Source organism: Macaca nemestrina, chromosome 4 (genome assembly GCF_043159975.1).
Source record: "Macaca nemestrina isolate mMacNem1 chromosome 4, mMacNem.hap1, whole genome shotgun sequence".
Classification (NCBI taxonomy): Eukaryota; Metazoa; Chordata; class Mammalia; order Primates; family Cercopithecidae; genus Macaca; species Macaca nemestrina.
The window spans coordinates 167,984,929-168,009,070 of NC_092128.1; the positions used below are offsets into that span (position 1 = coordinate 167,984,929).

Genomic DNA, 24,142 nt, shown 5'->3' on the forward strand with positions numbered 1-24,142 from the left:
GATTTAAGAAAGAATAGCCGGACGCGGTGGCTCACGCCTGAAATGCCAGCACTTTGGGAGGCCGAGGCGGGCGGATCACAAGGTCAGGAGATCAAGACCATCCTGGCTAACACGGTGAAATCCCGTCTCTACTAAAAATACAAAAAATAGCTGGGCATGGTGGCAGGCACCTGTAGTCCCAGCTACTCGGGAGGCAGAGGCAGGGAGGAGAATGCCTTGAACTGGGAGGTGGAGCTTGCAGTGAGCCGAGATTGCACCACTGCAGTCTAGCCTGGGCTACACAGCAAGACTCTGTCAAAAGGAAAGAAAGAAAGAGAGAGAGAGAGAGAGAGAGAGGAAGGGAGGGAGGGAGGAAGGAAGGAAGGAGGGAAGGAAGGAGAAAGAAAGAATAACAGAGAGGAATTGTGACATCCTCAGCAGCACCATAGCCAAGGTCCTATGACTCACAAGCATGATAATGAGAAGTGAGGCTGACTGCTCCAGGAAGCCATCAACTCTGGGGTCTCTACAGCTTCTCTGCATTCTTGCTTATCCAGAATCTTGTGCTGCTGAAACTCATTATTTGCAAAGTATTTATCAAGTAGATGTTACCAAGCCGTTAGCAATCTCCACAACTAGGTGCAGAGGCTTGATTCAGTATATTAGAACTTCAGGAGTACTCTCATTTATCTTGGATCTTATATAATCTTTTACGTTTCTTCAATCTGTGTCAGTAATTTGGGCATCTACTATGGGCTGAATTGTGTAATTAAGGTTAAACAAAGTCATGAGGCTGGGGGCTTTCAATAGGATTGGCAATCATATAAGGAGAGGACAAAAGAGATTCCTCTGTTTCTGTACTCTTTGAGGACACAGGAAGACCATCTGCAAGCCAGGAAGAGATACCTCATCAGAAACCAACCCTGCTTGTCCTTGATCGTGGCCTTCAAGCTTCCAGAACAGTGGGAAAATACATTTCTGTTGTTAAGTCTCCCAGACTATGCTATTTTGTTATTATAGCCTGAGAAGAGTAATACAGCATCTAAACCTCAGACACCCCGTAAGCCAGACAAATAGCTGTTAATGATAAACAGAGATCACTTTCCATTCATTATGATTTAATTTAGGAAAACAACTATAATATTGTCCTTTAGTATTTTCTAGAAATAACAGATGCATCTCATTCTCAGGGTGTGGTGCAAAGGAAATTTCACTTACCTTCCACTGAGACATCTTTCAAAACATTTTTTAAATAAAAAGTCTGAAATACAATTTAAAATAAAACCCTGAGGACTGACAATCATTTTCTCTTCCATTTGTGATTCAGAGGTTTCTGTTTAATCAATAATTCCTTATTCAAACACTTTACCTGGATAGTTTAATGGCTATCTGACCACTTGAAATGCAAGTTATAAAGTTTTTAATCTTCGAATGAGATTTTGAGGGTCAAACAGTAGTTCTTACTTCAAAGAACAGTAGTTCTTACTTCAAACCATTCTGACAGATTTATACTGGAGAGTCTATACTAAATAAGAAAAATATTTAAATAATTCAGATAATAATGCAAACTATTAACTCTTAGAAAATTCTAAGTCAAGTGTTTTCAGTTGTGTTAGAGTTAGGTAAGAAAACGCACAAGAAATCTGCTAAGTAGATAATTCTATTGTGCCAACACTTATTAGTTTAATGCATCTATTTAAGAAGAGCCTGAAGCTTTAAAGAAGACATTTAAGTTTGTATACTGTAGCTAACTGCCATTATGAAACTATTAAGTTGCCATTTTACTCCATCATGCATTTTATCTGATAACTATGAGTTATAATAATAAGCAGACAGGTATAATTGAGTTTATTATATGGCCTGTTCAGTTTCTTTCCTGTCATAAGAATGCAAGAGTAACCAAAAGTCATGTTTTGATGTTTATTGTAACTAACGAGTTTTCTTTATACCATTCATTTTTATTCTTATTTTAACATGTGAAAACCACTTACGTTTTTTTTAGGTTCAGAATATTTCTGCTATCAGAAGGCATGACAAAACATGTAGTAGCATAGTCAATGAGAATTTTTCAGCCGTTCTATCAAGAAGTAGTTTGCCAATTTAAAAAATCTTAATGCTAATAAGTTGGCTTAGCTAAAAAAAAAAAAAAAAAAAAAAAAAGTCAGAATAATGCAGGGAAAAAAACCGTAATACAAAATATTAAAGCTCTTTTTGTAATGCTACAAAGAATACAAAAATAAAATTTGTGATTTTTCCATTGATAGTTTTAATATTAAGACTGAAGCTATGTAACATACTAATTTTAAGTGTACTACTAAATATTTTTCTTTCTATTCTCTACGCTTACTTAAATTAGAAAATTGAATGTTTTAGGGATGTAAAATAAGAACAGGGAGAAACTGATACCAAGTACAGAGAAAAAAATAACATTTGTGGGAAAGTTCTTGGTAGCAATGGTGTAAATTTAATTTTACATCTATTATTTTACTTATTGAGAGGCAAACCGTCTAGAATCCAATCTCAATATTTTCTAAGACTAGCTATTAGCCCTGTGTTGTGTACAGTTCGTTCATCATCAATCAAGTGAAAACAGTAGGAGAAGCTGCCCCACAGAGTTACAGTCAAGATGGGACAATTATAAATATGTAAGGCAGTTGGAGCAGCGCATGCTGCTAGTGAGTATCACATAAGCACTTGATACTTTTTAATCTTCATGAACTTGTAGTGAATTACAGAACTCACTACAAGTGAGTTATAAAAATAAAATAGAAGTGAGTGGGATGCTGGGACTCTAACACATTGACATTTAAATAAGATTTGGTTCATGAATATAACCAGAAAAATCTTACTAGGAATATCTGTTTTTCTGAAAGAAAAATGCAATTTTGACATATATTGTATCATGTATGAATATGTATATATTTATATAGCTAAATAATTAGATATGACACACAAACACACTTGCATATCTGAAGTAGAGAAAGGTCTACAATAAACTATTTGAGAAATCAGACATTCCAATGAAACAGAACAAACAAAAGGCCTATGGATAAAAAGCTATTGAAAAACAATAGAATGAAAAATTTGAATAAGTGTCTAAGTGAATACCATTAGTACCATATAAAATCTACCTTTATTCTTTGTGCCGTCACTGCCGTGCATACACTTCCTAACTAAAATTAATGTCACCTATAGCATAGCATCCTTTTAGTCTCTTCTATTGAAAGAGGCACTGCAGATTACAAATTATCTTGAGCCCAGGTAAATTAGACAGTTCTTGTGTTTTGAAGCAACATCTTGAAAACCACTATTAAATTCAACAACCAGTGTCTAAGAGAACAAATCCTTAGGCCTGAGAAAGATTGGGAGCAATAACTTCAAATATAAATCTACTATCACCTGCTGACGAGGTATAGTAAACAAAGAGCATCTCTATCTGTTCATCAGTTATTGATGACCATTTGATGCCAATTTTATGAGCAATAAACCAGAAACAGGGGTTCATATGATTCTTTTATTATACTTATATTACCTCATATGTCAAAGTCCACAAAACATAATCTATTTTTTTCACTTTTATGGAAGTTATGATGAAAAATATAACGATAGATTGGAGGCAGATAGATTATTATTTTATATCTGCTCCTTCATCCTTAAAATGTGTTGTTATTCATATAGTTTGAGGATTGCTCCGGGCTTTGTTTATTTTCTTTTGAATATTTACATGATTCTCCTTCTACACAATATTCTCAAAAGAATATATCGTATCTGTTTTACTCGTCAAGAACAGCTGTTACCTCACCTGCTTTATCTATAATGAATACTTTGGATATTTTAACCCCTATGTATACTTTCTCATCCTTCTTTTATGCAGACAACTAGGATTGACCACCATGAGAAATAGTATTAGGCTAATGACAGGTTATATGAAGGGTTATGACTCTGTATAACAACTTCTCTGTAGCATCAGTTTTCATACTTCTTGGACAATTGCTCATTATCTATTTCATATTTTGAGTGGAACTGTGTGTTAAACAAAATATTTTATACCAAATTCAAAACTTAAAAAGCACTTAAATTATATTATTTTTCAAACAAGCCTAAAATCAAATGTAATAATAAAGTGGGTTCCTTCTGTTACACCAACTCAAAGTAAAGGAGCTAATGCTGGAGATAATTAATATTTGTTGATTTATACTTTTATATCTTTGAATAGCATATTTTTAAAAACATGATTTAGAATAAGTTGCAGCTGAATCTCTGAAACTTTATTTCTTTTGTAGAATGAGAAGTGTTGGTATGTACCTCAAAGGACTAGCAACATTGGTATTCACTTGGAGCTTCTTAAAAATGAAGAATCCTTATGCTTTATACCAAACCTAATAAATCAGAATTTGTAGATGGTTCACATGCACGATAAACTTAGAAAGTCACTGAAATGGATATCTCTAGCATTGCGTAATTTTATGATTTTTAGAATTCCTAGAATGGGGAAAGTGTAGATAAAAGAATCTACTTCCAAGCTTATGCTATAGAAAGGTGGAAAATTACAGTTTTGCACCAAGTAAATATAACTGAGTTGTACCTGAAACTTTGGATTTCAGTACTTTGGTTAAAATATTGTTTGAGGCACACAACTTTGCAATAGCACCCATATTATTTTAAGGGTAAGAGAGAATTTTATGGGAGGATTTATTGATAAAGAAAAATTACTGAGAGCTTTACTTCACTGTCTTTATGGATTCGTAAGTTGTGAAGCCTAGTGAAGTCAATTAGGAAACTTAAATTTAACAAAACAGTTATCCATAGCAATTCATTATCTGTGCAAAGAACTGAAGAATTGTCACAGAGTGGTATATCTATAAACCACTTCCACTCATGAGTTAAGTTAACATGAGTTCCACTCAAGTTTCAAGGACTGTAACAGGAGGAAAAGTTTGTCTATATGTAGAGAGTAGCCACTTAAAAATCCAATTTGACAAAATTTGCATGGCTTCCTGCTGTAGCCATTAATATCATTCACTCTAAAGTGATGTAGGGATATTGTCTAGAAAAAGCTAATAAGCATCAGAACAGGATTCCTGAGGCTCTATCCAGAGTATTATTCTTCATACTGTGTTAGTTTCCTGTTGCCATCATAACAAATTATAACAAGCTTAGTGGCTTAATATGAAAAAACTTTATTCTATTACAATCAATAATCAAACAGAAGGACTAGAAATCAAAAGCACTGTAACAGAATGATATGGCTGTGTCCCCATCTTGAATTGCAGCTCCCATGATCCCCACACGTCATGGGAGGGACTAAGTGGGTGGTAATTGAATCATGGGGGCAGGTTTTTCCCATGCTGTTCTCATCACAGTGAATAAGTCTCACGAGATCTGACGGTTTATAAAGGGCAGTTCCCCTTCACATCTTCTCTTGCCTGCCACCATGTAAGACATGCCTTTCCTCCTCCTTTGCCTTCCACCATGATTGTGAGGCCTCCCCAGCCATGTGGAACTGTGAATCCATTAAACCTCTTTTTCTTTATAAATTACCCAGTCTTGGGTATTTCTTCTTAGTGGTAAGAAAATGGATTAATACACCAAAGAATACCTTTGATGAGTATGTCAGTAAGCTAGACACAACAGAAGAAAGAATCAGTAATTTTGAGCATACGTCAATAGAAATTTCTCAAACTGAAATTGGAAAAGTATGAAGAAAACCAGAACATGACATTCCATCATGTGGAATACTATCAAAAGTTGTACCATATAGATAATTAGAGTACAAGAAAGAAATAAAGACAAAATGGAGAACTATTTGAAATAACAATGACAGAGGTTTTTTTTTTTTAATTAATGGCAGACACCAAATCACATATTCAGAAAGCTCAGAGAATGCCAAGCAAACAAATACCAAAATATATACATGCTTAGGAATATATTCAAACTGCAGAAAACCAAAGACAAATGACAAAGAGAAAATCTTGAATGAAGCCAGTGATGGAGTAGGGTAGGAAGAAAATAATAATAATTACAACAGGTTTCTCATTAAAAACATCAAACAAACACAAAAAATCTATGTAAGCAAGGTGTAGCAGAGTGAAATATTTGAAGGGCTGAAAGAAAAAATAACCAGCCTCAAAGGCTATATGGAGTGAAATTATTCTTCAAGCATGAAGAAGAAATACTTTCTCAAACAACAAAAAGTGAAAAAAACATACTGCCCACATGTGTACTTTATATAATTTATTAAAAGAAGCTTAATAAAAAAGATATAGAAACAAATATACAGATCAAAAATTTGGTTCTATATAAAGAAATGGGAAAAGGGTCACACCAGGAACAAATACAGTTGAAATAAAATGTTTTATTTCTCTTATTCTAAAATGATCTAAAAGATAACTGTTTGTTAAAGTAACAATTGCAAAAATATATTGGATGACATATGTGTAAATTAAATGAATAACACCAGTGTTACAAGAGAAGAGAGTAGGAAATTAAGTATATTCTGTAATAAGGTACCTGCAGTAAGCATAAAGAACAGTAGTGTCATTTGAAAGTTAACTTAGATTAGTTGCAAATGTAAATTGCAAACTAGGGCAATCACAAAACAAGAGCAAACCAAACACAAGAAAAAAATTTTGAAAGAAGTATAGTGAATATGAGAGGAGAGAAAGTGGAATCATAGAAAATGTTACATTAAAACCAGAGAAGACGCAAAGAAGAATATCCAATCAAATCAGTAATCAAGTAATATATTTAACTACAAATGATCTAAATATACCAATTAAAAGAGATTGAGTGGATTTAAAAAATTAACATCCAACTATATTCTGTCTATGTGAAACTTAATATAAAAATAGATATGTTAAAAGTAAAAACTAGGGAGAGATATACCTTGCTAACACTAATGAAAAGAAAGCTGGTATAGTTATATTGATGTCAGAGAAAGCAGACCTCAAAAAAAAAAATATGAATTACACAATGATATTGAAATTACATAATGATAAAGGAGCAAATGTTTAAAGGGGACATAATAGTTGTTAAAATGTATGTACCTTACAACACATCTTCTAAATATGGGAGGTAAAAGATGGTAGAACTTAATCCCAGCACTTTGGGAGGCTAAGGCAGGCAGATCACTTGAGGTCAGGAGTTTGAGACCAGCCTGGCCAACATGTTGAAACTCCGTCTCTACTAAAAATACAAAAAATAGCTGGGTATGGTGGTGCATACTTGTAATCCCAGCTACTCAGGAGGCTGAGACAGGAGAATCACTTGAATCCATGAGGTGGAGGTTGCAGTGAGCTGAGATTGCACCACTGTGCTCCAGCCTGGGCGACAGAGTGAGACTCCATCTCAAAAAAAAAAAAAAAAAAAAAAAAGGATGATAGAACTGAAAGAAGAAATGGACAAATCTACTACTATAGCTTAAAATATCAGCATTCCTTTTTTTTTTTTTTCTCAAATTGAAGCATAGTAATTACAGATATTTATGGGGTACATAGCAATATTTTGATGCCTATGATGTATAATTAGCACATCATGGTAATTAGCATATCCATTATCTCAAACATGTAGTATTTCTCTGTGTGGGGAACATTCAATGGACTCCTTCTAGCTATTTGTAACTATTTAATATATTAGTGTTAACTACAGTCTTCCTACAGTGCTAGAGAACACTAGAATTTATTTCTTCTGTCAAGTTGTCATACAGCATTCCTCTTTTAAATGTGCAGATTAGAAAGGTAGAAAATCAGCAAGGATATATTTTATGTGGCTTGATTTCACTGGCATTTATAGAGTATTCTATTCAACAACATTAGAATATACATTCTTCTCAGGTTCACTAGACACATTCATTAACAAGCCACATTCTGGGCAAAAATACACCATCACAAATGTAAAAGAGAAAATCATGCAAGGTGAGATAAGAATGAAATCACCCTAAAAGAACTAAAACTCAGTAACAGAAAGATAGCACGAATATATGAAGATATTTGGAGATTAAAAGCACATCTTTAGCATGTAGGTTAATGAAATCTGAAGATAAATTATTTTGAACTAAATAAAAATGAAAGTAAAACTTCTCAAATATGTGGAATGCATTTAAAGTTTTACTTTGAGGAACATCTACAATATTAAATGCATATATTAGAAAAGAAAAACATTTAAAATCAATGTTCTAATCTTCTGCCTTAGGAAGCAAGGCTGAGTGGAGCATGTTATACCTAAAACAAACAGAAGAAAATAAATTTAAAAATTAGAGTCAAAAATCAATGATACTGAAAACAAGAACCAATGAAACCAAAAGTAGTTTTTTTGAAAACATCAATAAAATTGGTAAACTTCCATCTAGGCTAACCAAGAATGAAGAGAGAAGATACAAATTACTCATACCATAAATAAAAGAATTATCACTAGGGATCCAAGGACACCAAAGGATAATTTAAAAATACAATAGAAAACTCTGCCCACAAATTAACTAACTTGGATAAAATAGACCAATCCCTTGAAAGACACAATCTACCCGAACTCATACAAGAATGAATCAATAATCTGAGTAGACTTATGTTTTGGGATCTGAATAGACTTATGCTTTGGGGTGTTACTTTTCTGGCTGGAAACCTCTGTGGCCAGTGGTGCCTTAGCCCAAGTTTTGCTTCAGCCCACTGGGCTCACTCTGTCCACTCGGCTTGGCAAGCTGTGCTTGGTTCATGCTACAGCGTGGATCCCATGCCTGCCAAGGGCTAGTCAACCATGGAGCGGTGAGGGGTGTGTGAGCGAGTGTGGGGTCCTGCCACTGCACACAGTCAGACATGCTGGATGCTGCCATGGGGTGGGCGACTCCAGTTCTGGCATGGGTGCCAGCTCTCTGCGAGACTGTGGCTGGACCAGGTGCACCACAAGTAGCTTCCCCAGCTGACACTGGGGAACACAGTGGCACCTGGAAGCTTGGAAATGCTAGGAACCACAGGTCTCCAAAGAGGAAGACACAGCCATGGAGTGGGGAGCTCCCAGTCTGGGGTCCCTGAAGGGCTGCAGCTATTTTCTCTTTCTTTTCATCCACAGTGTGGTGAGGAAGGCATGTTTCAGCCCTGTTTGTGTTACAGCTCTTTTGGCTTCCCCATTCAACGGGTCCCAAGTTCTTGTCCTGCAACCAAGAAGAATGAAGTATGCAGACAAGTGGAGTGTGAGCAAGATGAAGTGGAGCTTTACTGAGTGATAGAACAGCTCAGAGGAGACCCATGGTGGGTAGCTCCTTGCACAGTCAGAGTGTCCTGATGAGTGTTCAGCTCCTAGCAGAGAGGAGCCCCTGGAGTGGGAAACTTCCCTCTACAGGCAGGGTGTTCACCTTTCAGCAGAGAGGATAGCTCCTCCGGTCCATGGGCAGCCATGAGTAGGCCCAGAAAAAAGCACCACCATGGGATTCGTGGCCAGCACTTAGGCTTCAGGTCCTCCCCAGTTTGAAGGTGTGTCTTCACCAGGGGCCAGCCCTCTTCTGCCCGGGAACCTGTCTGCCTCCTGCTGCTGTTCATGGCACCCAGGCTATTCATGCCAAGGGGCACCTACAGGCCAGTGCCAGGCTGTCCTGAGCATCTCCTTGGCCTCCCTCCAATGCCTGTCTGCACCAAAAGTCTGGAGGGGGCCGAGGTCGAAGGGGGCTGGTGTATCAGCACTACCCGAAGTGTGTGCACACCTGGCCGAGTTGTGATAGTCCCCAGGCTCAGCCCCGACTTTGATCCAGGATCGCAGCAGGCACTAAGAGCATGGAGAAGCCAGGCAGTGGGAGCAGGCAGTTCCAAGGCTGTGGAGTGGAGGAAGGAGCCTTTCCCATCCTGAGAATGCAGAGATTCCTGGATCCGCAGCCACAGCACAGTGGTTGCAGCTGCACCCCCAACTGAGAAGAGGCAGGGCTCCCGCTTGTCCCTGGCTCTTGACATCTCCATGGAGTGTGTGGCCCCAGGTGCACCTCCTCACTGCCTGAGAAGGGAGCTCCAGGTCCTCACTGCCCTGGAGAGTGGACCTCTCCCTGGAGACAGTGCCCTCTCTGCCCACTCCTCCATGCCTGACCACACTGCTCTCCCTTCAGTCGGAGATTTGGCCAGCCCCATCGTGATGGCCCCTAGGGTGGCAGGCTCCAGGGGGCTCCTAGGGTTGGGCTTCAGGGACTGTCTACCTCCTCCCCACACTGTCAGCAGGTGAGAGCAGTGACATGAGGCCAGGGTCCAGAGCAGTGGAGGCTCCAGGCCTGGAAGTGGGTCCCACCCAGTTGTGCAAGGGTGAGGCAGCAGAGTCGGCTGCCTCAGGAACACAGGGCACAGGGGACGCTAGGCAAAGAAGTCCCACCGCTGCTACTGTTGCTCTTGCAGCCACTTCCACTGCCACCGCCCATGTCCCACCCTCTTTCCTCTCCCTGCCCCCGGTCCCTGCTCCAGCTAGCATGATGGCAGTGGCTGCTCGGGACAGCCGGCCACTTTCATCGATTATATCTATTAAAGAAATCAATATTCAACACAATTCTAAAGAAGAAAATGCCACAGGGCATTTTACTAATGAATTCCACCAAACATTTAAAGAATAAAAAATACTAATACTACACAACCTTGTCCGGAAACTACAAGCAGAGGGAATACTTTCTGACGCATTCTACAAGACACACTAACAGGCTGGAAACTCTGTGTGATAATATGATATACAGATATAGATATTATTATACAGATATATGTCTCTATAATGCACCATCATGGTGAAATATGTTAATAACAGAGGAAACTGAGTGTGTTTGGAAACTCTCTATACCATCGTCTCATTTTTTCTATAAATCTAAATATTCTAAAAATAAAATCAATTGAAATTAATTGAATTTGATACTAATACCTCTTAGGCCCCTAAGAAAGGCATTTTTTGGCATATGATTTGTCAGCCTGCCATATATACTGAGATGAGTTGACAAAAATATCCTTGTCATTAACAAAGCCATTGTGGGCGAAATTATGTGAAAGATTAAATATAGTGTCATAGTTGTTTTTAAAAGATTATATATAAACTATCAATAAAAGGGCCTTGACAATAAATTGGTAAAATTTTACCAGAAAACTATGATACTTTATGGACATAAAAATATATTCTAAATTGGTAAATAAATGCGAATGAAGGGTGGGGTTCTTCCAGGTATGGCAGGGTAGCTTGCATCCAATGCACCATCAAATGAACTAATGTACAGTGGTCCAGAGCAACCGGAAATTAGAAAGGAATTGAACCCTGGAAGAATGGAACAGTACTAGTAAAATTTATCTTTACACATATTTTTGTCTGAGGGCTTTACCCAAAATATACAGAGTAGAACAAATAGAACTAAAGCAGAAAACTGCAGTATTATTTTTCTGAAGAATCAGTAGACAGAATTTAAGGCATTTAGTTTTCTGAAAATGTTTGGCTAATCCCTGAACTATACATGCCTGAGGGCATACCAAACAGCTGAACTGCACCATCTGGAAGAACAGAAGAACTAAAGGAAATTTTAGTTCCTGCTCACCTGAGAGAAAGTATATTTCATAAGATGAATCCAGCTAAGCTAACTGCCTGCAACAACAACAACTAGAAACTCTTTAGCTCTTTCCTGAAACAAAGCAGAATTCAAAATTTCTACAACATATCATCTCAGTGTTTAGTATAAAATAAAAATTATTAAACATATGAAAAACAAGGGAATGTGACCTATAGTTCAGAAAAAAATAGTTAATAGGAACCTATTTTGATATGGCCTAGAATTATAATTAGTATAGAGATATTATAAATTTAAGTTCCAGGACTTAAGAGAAAAATGCTAATAATGAATGAAGATGTGAGAAATCTTCGCTGAATTAAATAAAAATACTAGCACTAAAAGGTCAAATATCTAAAATAAAAAATGTACTTCATTGTCTTAGCAGCAAATTAGAGATGACAGAATAATTGTTTTGTTATATCAGTTACAGATACATATAAATTATCTGGCCTTAAGAACAGAAAGAAAATGATTTTTAAAATCTGAACTTAGGGATTTACAAACAATATCTTATGCCTAATATATATGTAATTGAAGTTTCAGAAAGAAGGCTACAGAGAATAAAACAGCAAAACTGTTTGAAAAAATAATGGTCAAATATTTTCCAAATGTGGTTAATTAAGAAGTTCAATAAATCCCGAAGTGTGGGAAATTTAAAAACAGCATATATGAGCACACACATTGTCACTTTATATTTAGATCAAAACTCTAAATGTAAGGAAAAATGTTTAAAGCATCCTGAGAAAAATGAATGATACATTACTTACTAGACAACAAGATGAATAACTATGACTTTTTATCTGAAACAATGGAGTCAAGAGGACAATGGATTGAGATCTTTACAGTTCTGAAGCAAAATTGACAAGTTATAATTCTGTACCCAGAAAATTAAATTTCAAATATTTAAGCAAAATTACTATATTTACAGACAAGCAAAAGAAGAGAATGTGTTGCTGGTGGACCTGCACTATAACAAAGACAGTTCTTCTAGCTGAAGGATAATAACACCAGATGGAACCTTATAAATGCCAGAACAAATGAAGATCATTGGAAACAGTAAATATACTTTTAATTTTTGTCTGATTTACTTTAAAAAACACATCTGTTTAAAATGACATGTTGTTATTTTCTTAGTTTAAAAATGTAAGTAGATGTATTATATATGATAAATATAGCATAGAAGATGAATTAAATTTAAGCATAATACTATATTATGTAAGGCTTCATCATATTAATCCTTAACAGACTGATAAATTAAGAGCACATATTTTAATTCCTAGAGTGACCACACAAAATAATGGAATGAGATACAGTATTGATATGGTTTGGCTGTGTCCCCACCCAAATCTTATCTTTAATTGTAACTCCCACAGTTCCCATGTGTTGTGGGAGGGAACCAATGGGAGGTCATTGAATCTTGGGGGCAGGTCTTTCCCATGCTGTTTTCATGATAGTGAATAAGCATCACAAGATCTGATGGTTTTATAAAGGGGAGTTTCCCTGCACAAGTTCTGTCTTCTCTTGTCTGCAGCCATGTAAGATGTACCTTTCCCCTTCTGCCATGATTGCGAGGCCTCCCCAGTTACGTGGAACTGTGAATCCATTAAACCTCTTTCTTTTGTAAATTGCCCAGTCACAGGTATGTCTTTATCAGCAGCATGAAAACAGACTGATACAAGCATATTGAGTCAGAGCCAGGATCTAAATAAAATTTCGTTTAAAAATAAATCAACAAAAGTACCTGAAACCTACTAAACATTATTTTAAAATTCTATACCCTAGCACTTATTAGTTGTATCTTTTCTTTCAAATAACTTATCCTTTTTGAGGAGTAGTTTTATCAAGTATAAAAATAATCTTGAAGTTGTTGTTTAAAGGGTTATAAGATAACATTTAAAAATGCCAAATATAATCTCTGTGGTTCAATAAATAGATGGTAGTTATCTCTAATTTTCTTCTTTATCCTAAAATAACTAGTAGGTTACTTCAATACAATAGGAGCAAAAAATGTTTTTTAACAGCATCTGAATATATTAGAAAAATAATAGCAGTAATGAAAGAAGTATATGGGATTATGCATAGGTTAATGATTGATACATCAAAATAAAGCACATAGAAGATTTTGTGAACATGTAATTTAAGTATGCTGAAAACAATAGAAAGCTAATCAAAGCGATGAGAGAGAGTTTTCTTAGCATAAATATCATGTAGAGAGGGAATAATGAAAGAAAGACAAGAGCAGTATGGAGATGCAAGAGCTGTTAATAGCACAGAAAATAGGAAACAACATCATTATCTCCAGGTGCAAGTAGGAAAATGCAAAATCTTTTCACTTTCAGTCCTTATAACAAAATGACTGACTGTGAAGAATCAGTCATAAACTTGAAATTGTAGCCTCATTACCTAGTTAATTGCTTTATTAAATATTAAATTCTACCTTGTGGGAACAAAAGTGAATTGCATGTATAAACAAAAGTAAAACTGGCTATCTTTTAAATTAGAAATTACAATTTTTGTTTCCTCTACAAATTCATGACTAAAATTATGAGATAAAGAATGATCCCTCAGCTTCTAACCCCTAAGAAATATCCTAGACTTGGAAAAAGCTGTAATATGTGTAACCAATTTATATAGTCACTTGAATTTTGATAACTAGATCCTTTGATATTAGATCCTCTTATCCTCTTATGATTTTTATAATACACATTCATATATCCACTTTAGAATGTGGTAAAACCCAAAACACCATGAAAAAATGTTGCTTTTAATGTATCAGAAAATGTTCCAGTTGTGATATTTTATTATTACTATTATAATTTGTCATTGGATTCAATAATTCAGAAACAGATGATAGCAGGGTGTTCTAGTCAGTAAATCAACTTTTTTTATGCACATGACATGTGCTTTAAGTGTCTATTGAGGATGCTCAGAAATTAAAATAAAAATCCTGCTGAACCCAATTTCTGAGAATCACAAAAGCATATGATACAGAATTTGCTGACTTGGGAAACTTAACTTCCTTGTGGCACTCTCAGAAAGGCTGTGCTTTCTCTACCAATTCAAGGGATTTTCTAAGAGATAAAGAACAATTCTTAACAGGAATAAGAATGGAAAAACGTATGACAGAAGAAAGAGAAAGGGCAATGCATGTACAAGAAAAGAAGAAAGAAAGCCTGGGTGCCCCTTCCTTGGTGCCAGCAGGGGGTTCAAACGGTGCATGCCCTTGCCCACATCAGGGAACACTCAACTCTGCCCCACACCTAACCACCATATAAAAACCCCAAGCCATCCTGTTTTCCCTGCATTCTTAAGCTATTTTCAGACCAGCTTAAGAAATGCACCTGTGCTAGCCACATAAATCTTCCTTATCTGATTAATAAATCTTTTCATACCCTCTCGGTGTGTGTGATTTCATCAGCTTTGACATCAGAACCGAATTTTAGGTGGGAGTCCATCTTGTATCTGTAGGGTGACTACAACAGAAAGGACTTAAAGAAGATGAACGAACATAAAGAAAAAAGAAATAGTGAGAGACAGAAGGAAGTCAAAAGCTAATGCTTTTTAAATGAACTTCTTCCTCTCAACAGCAAAAGCATGGTTCCAACCATATTCCTTCCCCAAATATGAGAACTGTTCTCAGTTCTACCCATAAGAACTATCTGAGAAACATTAATAACAACATAGTAGATATCTAAGTGATAACATTATGGGATCCATCTGAGTTAGAGAAACCAAGCCAGGCCAAAAGGTAGAGAAATCTTCCCTGTAATTTGTTGCCAAGTGCTTAAGTTTTGGTGGCCTAAAGAAAACTCAATTTGTGTTCCTATAAATAAGTATCACAAATGTTAGAATAAATTGGTTGAGTTTACTATAACCACTTCAAAATAGTAGCAGCTCACTTATACATGCGATGTTTTTTTCTTTTGTTTTATTGAGATGGAGTCTTGCTTGTTGCCCAGGCTGGAGTGCAGTGGCACAATCTCAGCTCACTGCAACCTCCGCCGCCCAGGTTCAAGTGATTCTCCTGCCTCAGCCTCCTGAGTAGCTGGGATTACAGGCGTGCACCACCATGCCAGGCTAATTTTTGTATTTTTAGTACAGACGGGTTTTCACCATGTTGGCCAGGCTGGTCTCGAACTTCTGACCTCAGGTGATCCACCCACCTTGGCCTCCCAAAGTGCTGGAATTACAGGTGTGAGCCACCACACCCAGCCCCATAAAATGTTTTGAGTTATTTTCAGGTAAGCTTTTTCATAAGAAATTCTTCATTTAATTATCCCATCAGTTCGTTGGATGTATCTAACATTACAGATATTTGGGTTACACAGGATTGATACCTAAATGAGGATATGCAAAGTCGCTTATAATAATACCTAAGTTTTGCCTTTGCAAATAAAAAATAAATCTATCTCTACAATATCTAACAGTGCTTTGCACCTTTGATATTAAATATACTGATTGAGATGGCCACTCACTATTCTCTGTAATCCGAATTCTGTTTGTCAAGTTTGATCACTGAAGGCCACTTTGACAACCCCATGGTTATTGAAACAAGTCCCTTATTAAATTTTATTTTTATTTTAGTGCACTTTTAGCTTTCACTGTAGTTCATAAGAAACATAAGAAAAAGGATGGCTCTTCAAATCAACTGTTATGAATAACTTTACATACCTGTTTTTTTCCCACTTACAACTTAGAAGGAAATGCATCATATATTCATTTATATTTCACTCATTAAACGAATCCTAAGTGAGCATCTACTATGTACCTAGCAGTGTGAGAGGTGCTAGGGATAAAAAATGAACTATAAAGTAGATTCAGTTTTTATCTCCTTACAACCTCGTGGGGTAAGAAATATTACAAAGTAAATGCATTTTTACAAACTATAAAAGTGCTATTAAAGAAATGTGAGAAAGAATATTTAACAAAGACACATAACTGACTGAGCTGAGCTCTAAAGGTGGTGTGGGTATTACTAGAAAAATATTATTTCAAGTCCAGGGGAGGGTCAGGCTCTGTGTTAAGAGGGGAATAAGTTCATTGGGAGAACTGAAAGGGATCTGTGAAAGAGTCAGAATTCTAGACATCATCATAAGTTCTTGTGTGTGTATGAATATATGCATATGTGTCTGTGAGTCTCTGAGGGAGTTCATATTTAAATTTAATACTGGGTCATGATAATTATGTCATATTACATTTTCCGCATATTTACTATTCCTTTTGTCCTTATAAATTTTCAGTCTAAAATTCTCTATATGAGTTGTTGAGTTTTATAATGTCATTTTTATTCCCCTTTGGAGCTGATAGAGGAGGGAGAGAAGACAGATGTGAAAGAAAGGGAAAGGAAGAAGTAAAAGAAAAATGATAAACCTAACATCATTCTAGCTGAAAGGAGGAACAGAAAGGTAGTTATAATAAATGATCTCAGCACATGGTTAATATATATCCAATAGCTAAATTTGTCTTCTGTCTCTTATATTGTAAGATAAAATAAAACTAATTATATCGAACCATATTTTTTAGATAAAATAAACAAACTTTCTGGGCTGAATGTCTTAGTAAAAACCTTTAGATTCCTCTAATATGCTAAATTTCAGAATAGAAATACAATGTATCATTGACACAAAGCTGTAAAAGGTGCCTCAAAGAACCAAAGTTAGATCGCTATATTTCTTCCAAGGGAAAAGATCAAAATCACTTAGAAACTCAAAATTTCTTATAATTGGATAGCCTTCAGTTTGACTGGCAGTTTAACAGTATAAATAAAAGGCAAGCTTTAATTTACAGCCTCAATGACTTATTAGAAAATTAAATCATTTCCATATTTGCATAATAAAATTTATTATCTGTAATTAATTAACCTTTAGAAAATTTATTTTTAATTTCCTCCTGTCAACACATCTGAAAAATACCAAGTTAACAAGCTTTAGCATATAAGCAACTACATTAATACAGAAGTTATAGCAAGCATTAGATAGACGAAGCAGTCATGTCCTAAGTTAACTAAAGAGTTGTCATTTTATCAGATTGTTCACTTGAAAACATATGGCAAAATATTTTATATCAATGCTAAATGACAACAAAATCATAAGACACCATTTTGTATACAGTAATCAGCTAAAGTAATCGAATCAGCACTGTTTACTTGGAATTCCTTTATATTTTATAACACTATTTCATTCCATGGCAAAATCTAAAAATGAAAATTCAATTGCTTTTATTCTAATTGTTCTAACTGAACTGTAATGTGTTTATATTTTGTCATGGAACTTCAGAAGCAAGAGATTTCCAGTGACGTTTTTAAAATCTTCAACAATATAATAGAGAGAAATTTCTTGTCTCACGCCATGCTTGATGTAAGGAGTGTTAAGGGAGAATTAAAATGTGTTTTCTACCATGGAATTTGCTTCTCATGTCCTCGTATAATAAATATATGTTTTTAACACATGTTTACATTTATAAGTATTCATATGCTGAGAGTGGACTAGCTGGATTTCCTAGGCTGACTAAGAATCCCTAAGCCTAGCTGGGATGGTGACTGCTTCCACCTTTCAACAGGGGGCTTGCAACTTAGCTCACACCCGACCAAGCAGATAGTAAAGAGAGCTCACTAAAATGCTAATTAGGCAAAAACAGGAAGTAAAGAAATAGCCAATCATCTATTGCCTGAGAGCACAGCAGGAGGGACAAGGATCAGGATATAAACCCAGGCATTCGAGCCTAAATGGCTACCCTCTTTGGGTCCCCTCCCTTTGTATGGGAGCTCTGTTTTCACTCTATTTCACTCTATTAAATCTTGAAACTGCACTCTTCTCCTCCGTGTTTGTTCTGGCCTGAGCTGAGCTTTTGCTCACCATCCACCACTGCTGTTTGCCGCCATTGCAGACCCGCCGCTGACTTCCATCCCTCCGGATCCCGCAGGGTGTCCACTGTGCTCCTGATCCAGCCAGGCGCCCATTGCTGCTCCCTAAAGGCTTGCCGTTGTTCCTGCACGGCTAAGTGCCCGGGTTCGTCCTAATCAAGCTGAACACCAGTCACTGCGTTCCACGGTTCTCTTCTGTGACCCAGGGCTTCTAATAGAGCTATAACACTCACCACATGGCCCAAGATTCCATTCCTTGGAATTCATGAGGCCAAGAACCCTAGATCAGAGAACACAAGGCTTGCCACCATCTTGGAAGTGCCACCACCATCTTGGAAGTGGCCCACCACAATTTTGGAAGTGGCCCGCCACCATCTTGGGAGCTCTGGGAGCAAAGACCGCCCCCCCCCCCGCCCAGTAACAATACCACATATAAATGTATACATATATACACCATTTTTCAGATTGTATGACTATAGAAGTTCAAAGGTTTTTTTTTTTTTTTTTTTACAATTGTAAAAAATCTGGATGTGAGGGCAATCTGGCTGGGATGTCTGTCACCCCATGGATTTCCAGGGTTGATTCGGCTGATCTAGCTGGCTAGGCTGGTGTCCCCTTCTTCCCTCACCACTCCTTGTGTGTCCATCCCGAAGCTACGCGCTCTGTTAAAGAGGACGACCATCCCCAACAGAGGAGGACCAGTCTTTGGTCAAGGGTATGTGAGTAGGTGCACTCCCCTGCTAGAACCTCCAAACAAGCTCTCAGTTATTTAAACAAACAAAAAAGCATCAAAACATTTAGCAACAGTCTCTTTGTTTATTTCTAGGATTTATCAAGTTCTGATTAAGGCTCTATCAAGTCATTACAATTCACAGAAAGAAAAGCAGTGGTAGCAGGTGGCATTGTGAATTTAAATTAGCTCCAATGTGGAGAAGGACAGCAGGGGCTCTTTTGTATCAACTTCCTGAAAGCATGACACCAGCAATATTGTATGTTTTCTAAACTAGTCAGTTCATTAGCGTTCCACCAAAAATTTTTATTCCACTTCACTGTCCTAAAAATACCAGTTTGTTCACTCATCAGACTTCTTGACATAAGAAATCTAGGGTGTTTATAGTGAAAGATGTAAAATGAAACAAATAAAAGAAACATTTTAAGCCAGTTCTAGAAGGAAGAGCCATCTTATCATACATCCTTATTTATGTGTATAAATGCACACACATACAGACCCAGGAAGGAAATATTCAAACTAACTCCACATCTTGCTCTTGTCAACAAAATTAAATATATTAACTACCTTAAATTACATCAGATAGAAACTTTATATTACTTTTTAAAAAGCCAGACCTTTGCTAGATTAGAATTTAGCTTTTTTATGTCATGCTTCAGAAAAAAAAGAGACTACAAGCCTTTAAAAAATACAATTCAGTATCTACTCATCCTTTATTTCTTATCATAAGAATTGACGGCCAGGCACGGTGGCTCAAGCCTGTAATTCCAGCACTTTGGGAGGCTGAGGTGGGTGGATCATAAGGTCAAGAGATGGAGACCACCTTGGCCAAAATGGTGAAACCCCGTCTCTACTAAAAATACAAAAATTAGTCAGGTATGGTGGCGTACGCCTGTAGTCCCAGCTACTTGGGCGTCTGAGGCAGGTGAATTGCTTCAATCCAGGAGGCAGAGGTTACAGTGAGCTGAGATCATGCCACTGCACTCCAGCCCGGTGACAGAGCAAGACTCCATCTTAAATAAATAAGAATTGACCACACTACCTATATAGATGCCTGAGTCAAAAAATTGAGATTCGTCCATCACCATTCACAGCCATGTTCTTCAGATTTTACCTCCTAAATTTGTCTCAGATTCTCCCACTTGGCCCAAGTTACCACCTGTGTCCAGTCTACTAGATTACTGCAATACAATGTATAGCTCTAAAGTGGAAGCTTAATTCATCAAGAGTTGTCAGTTTTCTAGAAATATATTTTAAATATCATTTTTATTGACTGTTTAAAATATTAGAGATTTATAAACTTCATCATTAAAAAACTTATCAACTTCACCATTAAAAATCTTATAGATTATAAATGAGTGAGAGAAGTAATTAAATTGCATGTCATTTACATCAGAAGTAGACTCTTCTCAAGCCAACATTATTGGCCACTGACTTATAAAATATAGATTATAGATGGCAAAAAGGAATAATTGTTTATATAATTTTCACTCTTTCACAGTGATCACTATGTCAACTTTTATTTGTACAAGTTTGAAGCAAAAGCTATAGGAAAATGATACAAATTAATAAACTACACTTTCTATTATGAATAAACAGCATTTATCTCTGCTTTTTCCACAGATTTCTTTTTCCTAATGACTCGCTCATTTGCCAAACTGGCACTAATGCAAGAATTCTGTGATTAACTCATGTTATTGAAGACTGATTTAGACTGACTGACTGTCTGCATGCCTCCAAAATTCCTATGTTAAAACCTAATCCCCAATGTGATGGTATTTGGAGATGGGGCCTTTGGGAGATGATTAGGTCATGGGGGTAAAAAGGACTAGTAGCTTCTAAAAGAGGCTCCAAAGAGTTGCCTTGCCCTTTCCTCCATGTAAGGACACAGTGAGAAGACAGTTGTCTATAAAGCAAGCAGTGAGCCCTCACTGACACCAAACCTGCTGATATCTTGATTTATGACCTCCATAATTGTAAGAAATAAATGTTTATTGTTCAAGCCACCCAGTCTGTGGTATTTTGTTAGATCAGCCCAAATTGACTAAAACAAAGACCTAAAAATCACAGATAGAAAAAGGTATCACTAAATAGCATATGTTCCTCAATTCCCAGCTATATCCATCTCAGAGTTCCATATTCAGCCTCTCTTCCATCAGGCACCCATTCCCCATCACATATGGCACTAAGTAACCAGCTCTTCTCCAATCTCTTATCTTCTGTAGGACCAGAGACTCCTCTGCGTCTTGGCAAGAGCAAAGTAAAATTGGACATTTCTTCCTATTGAACAGTCTTCATCCAAGGATGACACATTTACTCTTATTATGCAGAGTGATTTACCATTCCATTACCTAAACCATTCCATTCCATTTTCTTTGAAACATGGCCCAAGTGTTTTACCATCAGAAAATAAAAGGGTCTATTAAAGTGCCTTTCCACATAAAATAATTGCAATCTTTCAACCACTCTCTTTGAATTTGGAAACAACTGCAGTTATGTTTAAATAGGGTGCTTCTGTTTTTTCTCAACTTTCCCATTAATAATTTTTAAAGGCCGGAGAATGGCGTGAACCCGGGAGGCGGAGCTTGCAGTGAGCTGAGATCCGGCCACTGCACTCCAGCCTGGGTGACAGAGCGAGACTCCGTCTCAAAAAAAAAATAATAATAATAATAATAATAATAATAATTTTTAAAGGCTCTGGTATTTAATTTGCTTTTGTTTATCTTTATTATAGAGTTTCTGCAAAGCAATATGGAAAGGAAATGAAATAAGCAGTTGGACAAAGTGGAAAAATTAATAGTATACATAATGTTTTAATTTTACACCTAAAAACCTTGAGAATTACCTAAAAATACATAAGAAGCCAAAAAGTTTAACCCAGCAAAAATCAAAGTTTAAGATATTTATGAAGAAAACTGTAAAACTGTATAGATATATATAAAGAAAAACTAAATAAACAGATATACAGGTCATGTTCTTGGGTTAAACAATAAAAATAAAGTCATTTCCAAGTTAATGAGTAGTTTGAATGTAAAGTAAATCAAAATCTGACTTTATAGAATTTCCTCCTGCTTTTCTTCCCTCTCTCCTTCCTTGTCTCCCTCCTTTGTTCCCTCCTTCCCTCCTTCCTTCCTTTCTTCCTTCCTTCCTTCCTCCTTCCTTTCTTCCTTCCTACCTTCCTTCCTTCCCTCTTTCCTTTCTACCTCCTTTATTTATTACATAAAATAAATATTTCATGTAGAAAACTATGTGTCACTTATTGTAGTAGATGTTAAGAATACTAGAGGCAATGATATAGATATATATTTGCACTCATTAAAAATGACCTGGTAACAAATACAGACAATTAAATAGAAATTAGGGCAAATTCAAATATATATACACACATACGTAGACACACACACATACACACACATATATATAACTATGTGTGTATATGTATAGTTAGATATATATTTATTCTTTGTCTTCAAGTAACAGTAAAAAAAAACCAAAAAGATGACTGCATTACATGGAACAATAAACTATTTTGCTGAATAAATAGACAACATATTTTTGAGACGCAAATTCTACCCAAATTTATTTATAGGTTTAGCACCATTCCTACCAAACTTCCACTAGAGATTTTCTGTAAACTTTTTTTTTTTATTGTTTTTAGATTTATTTTTTCTTGTACTAACTGAATTGAGAGGAAGTCTGTAGAGAGTTCAAATAACATGGACAAATTAAAACATTTTTTTCTATCCTTTGTTCTAAATTTCTGCTTAGGTTAACTCTCATTTTTAATACATAAGAACAAATGTGCAGAACAGCCCATCTTATTATTTCTGCATACTTCATTCAAATCATATATTTGCATTTGCTTTTTCCTAAAAACTTCTGGCACACACTTAAAATAGGGATGATATGAACAATCTTTTTTTTAATCTTTTTATTTTTTTATTATTATACTTTAAACTTAATAATTTAAAAAATCAATTTAGAAGAGGGAACAGGCAAATACAGACAAGACATGGTTACAAATGAAAGCAGTGAGGAATCATTGGCACTATCATATGTCAAAGTGTATTCTTACGGTGCTAATGTTCTTTTTGTCCCCTTTGATGAGGTAAATACCTGGGGGAAAGCATATAACCCAGTTTATGAAGAGTTAGAGAAAGTGTTCTAGAAGTGACCTCTAAGCAGAAATGAGAGGAATGTGTAAAACGTCAACCACAAGGAATTCCCGTAGTGAATTATAGACACAGGAGCTGAAATGGGTAAAAGCCAGGAGACAGTGTGGCACACAGGAGGAAATGAAAGTCATTCAGGATGGATAAAACATAGAGCATGAAAACACTGAGAGGCACACTGGCACCACATCTGAGGAACTCTCAAGCCACATACTGAATGCAATGCACTGAGTGTTTATGTCTCTCCAAAATTCATACATTGAAATGTTAACTCCCAATGTGGTGGTGTTTAGAGGTGGGGTTTTGAGGAGGTAGTTAGACATGACGGTAGAGCCCTCGTGAATGGGGTTAGTGCCTATGTAAGAAGAGGCCAGAGAGCTCTCTGGTTCTCTTTCTATCAAGTGAAGAAACAACAAGAAGTCAACAGCCTGCAACCCAGAAGAGAGCCCTCCACCATACACTGAATCTGCCAGTGCCTTGATCTTGTACTTCTCAGCCTCCCAAACTGTGAGAAATAAACATCTGTTGTTTATAAATGAAGGTCTGCTATGGTATTTTGTTATAACATCCCTAACTGACTAGGGCTAAGTAACTAAGATACACTGGGCTTTATCTCGAGGAAGAGAGAATCATTGAATGCTCTGACGTTGAGGTAGCATCAGATTAACTCTATGTTTTGAAAAACTCTCAATTTTTATTTTTTCTTAAGGAAAGAAATTTGAATATGTTGAACTGCTAGTGGAAGGAAGACAATAGATCAGGAAAAGCTGATGACATTGAATAATTGATGAAATGAGGTCCATGGGGGTGGAATAGAGTGTCTGGAGGGTTTAAGTTTAGAAGAAGAGCTAGTGAACCTA

General features: G+C 36.4%; 1 long non-coding RNA gene across 2 annotated transcripts in view; it reads left to right on the forward strand.

Annotated features, from left to right (window-relative positions):
- LOC105472819 (uncharacterized) overlaps window positions 1-20,866 on the forward strand; it is a 278,602-nt gene extending 257,736 nt beyond the window's left edge. Inside the window, exons 4-6 of one of the 2 annotated variants that reach the window (XR_011622723.1) lie at window positions 12,447-12,574; window positions 16,819-16,923; window positions 20,734-20,866. This is a non-coding gene — a long non-coding RNA (uncharacterized lncRNA). Of the gene's footprint in view, window positions 1-12,446; window positions 12,575-13,049; window positions 13,137-16,818; window positions 16,924-20,733 lie in introns of those variants that run through there. The other variant, XR_011622724.1, reaches the window with a different exon arrangement.
- Window positions 20,867-24,142: the final 3,276 nt, after the last annotated feature.